Raw genomic sequence first — 1,975 nt, forward strand, 5'->3', positions numbered from 1 at the left:
TTTGGTTGCCCATTGGAAATGAAACATTCATTGTCTCAAATGCAACGATGTATTCACAAACATTTTATTTCCCTTTATAAGCAAACATACAGTTATGAGGGAAGCACATCTTAGTAATAATATTCACAACAATGCAATGATCTAAGACTGTAAAATATTTTGTCCAAAACATTCTGGAACCTGGAATGAAATTTTCACTCTACAGTGGAGTGTGCGCTGATATGAAAGTTCCTGGCAGGTTAAAACTGTGTCCTGGACCGAGACTCGAACTAGGGACCTTGCCTTTCGCGGGCAAGTGCTCTACCAACTTCTTTTTTTGTTAATCTCATTTTGTTCGTTTTCGTTCGCTGCTTGTTCGCTTCATCTGCTCGGGGCGGACGTCGTAAGACATCCGTTTAAGTTTGTTGTTGATCGATTAGCTCAGTTTTTTTTTTATTACAGAGGCTGCTAAACATTTGACCGAAAACGCTGAGCTATCGTGCTGGCTTTTTTTTTTTTTTTTTTTTTGTTATGAGAAGGGCGCGCATCGCACGTTTAAGGAGACGCGGCCGGCCACACAGGCGACCACGACACTACCAGGTCTCCGAAGCGGGACAATCGCCGCTCGCTTCAGTATACGTAGCCGACCCTCAGCCAGACGTGGCCCAGGAACAGAATCCATGGACCGCAATGTGCGTTCGAAACGTCGATGTTCATGTGTCCTGCAGTTCACATGACGACGCGCAATTTGCTGCGTTCTTCATCGATCCACGAGCCGAGTGATCCACAGTCCTAGGTGAAGATTTGTAAGTACGTGTGTGAGATACCAATAAAGTGACATTTCTACAGGTATCACTAATAATGAGAATTAGTTGCCCATTGGAAATTAAACATTCATTGTCTCAATAGCAACGATATATTCAGAAACATTTTATTTCCCTTTTTAAGCAAACCTACAGTGATGAGGCAAGCACATCTTAATAATAATATTCACAACAATGCAATGATCTAAGACTGTATAATATTTTGTTCAAAACATTCTGGTACCTGAAATGAAATTTTCACTCTACAGTGGAGTGTGCGCTGATATGAAAGTTCCTGGCAGATTAAAACTGTGTGCTGGACCGAGACTCGAACTAGGGACCTTGCCTTTCGTGGGCAAGTGCTCTACCAACTTTTTTTTATTTATTTATTTTTTTCCTTTTTTTCGTCTTTTTTTGTATTTTTTATTTTTTTTTACATTAGTTAACCCTTTTATAAAATGGAACTAAAAAAAGAACCACGTGCCACCGCCACTTTTCATCCTTAAAAAAAAAAAAAAATAAATCTGTTCCTCTTCAGGCGTTGGCTCCTGACTAAACCTACCCCAGAGAGCTGCCTATCTACCAGGGTAAATATAGGAAATCAAGGTTAGGGCTATCCTTACAACAAAACAAAATCTTCTTTTTTCTGAATTTTATTTTTATTTTTATTGTTGTTATGTTATTATTTTTTGTTTTTGTTTAGTTTTGTTGTGTCATTGATCAGAGGCCTTCTGCGCCCCGCTGGTAATATGTTGAGTCACGTCTTCTCGAAATTGATGCGTTCTGTTCAATTGTTCAGAAATGTTCATTGGTTCAAGCAGGAAACGTTCTTCTCTCTTGGCTTAACACATTCCAGCTGCGAGGCGGGTCGTGGAAAGCACTCCCAAGGAAGTTCGAGAAAAATTGTCTGTATTTTGGGTGACGGACAACGATATAATGACGGTCATTGAGGTATGTCCAAAAATCGAGTACAGAGTCTACAGTTTGTCCAAATAGGTAGTGAATGGCATGTCCGCGAATCCAATTCACAGCATTGGTCTTTGTCCGAGGAAAATATTCACGATCCGGAAATAATAATGAACGGGGAGTAATCCGATCCGGAATGTCCCGCGTTAGAAAAGCGACAATAAGACGAATCAAGTGCCAAACCTCCTCCGCCGGTCCGCAAACAAACCGATGTTCATCATTGTCTA

The 1,975-nt window shown here is 40.6% G+C and overlaps 1 non-coding gene across 1 annotated transcript; it reads right to left on the reverse strand.

Annotated features, from left to right (window-relative positions):
• Positions 1–623: 623 nt before the first annotated feature.
• On the reverse strand, positions 624–778 carry LOC126274911 (5.8S ribosomal RNA). The gene has a single exon (XR_007550462.1). It is a non-coding gene; the product is annotated as a 5.8S ribosomal RNA (ribosomal RNA).
• Between the last annotated feature and the right edge of the window lie 1,197 nt (positions 779–1,975).

This window comes from Schistocerca gregaria, chromosome 5, assembly GCF_023897955.1.
Source record: "Schistocerca gregaria isolate iqSchGreg1 chromosome 5, iqSchGreg1.2, whole genome shotgun sequence".
NCBI lineage: Eukaryota > Metazoa > Arthropoda > Insecta > Orthoptera > Acrididae > Schistocerca > Schistocerca gregaria.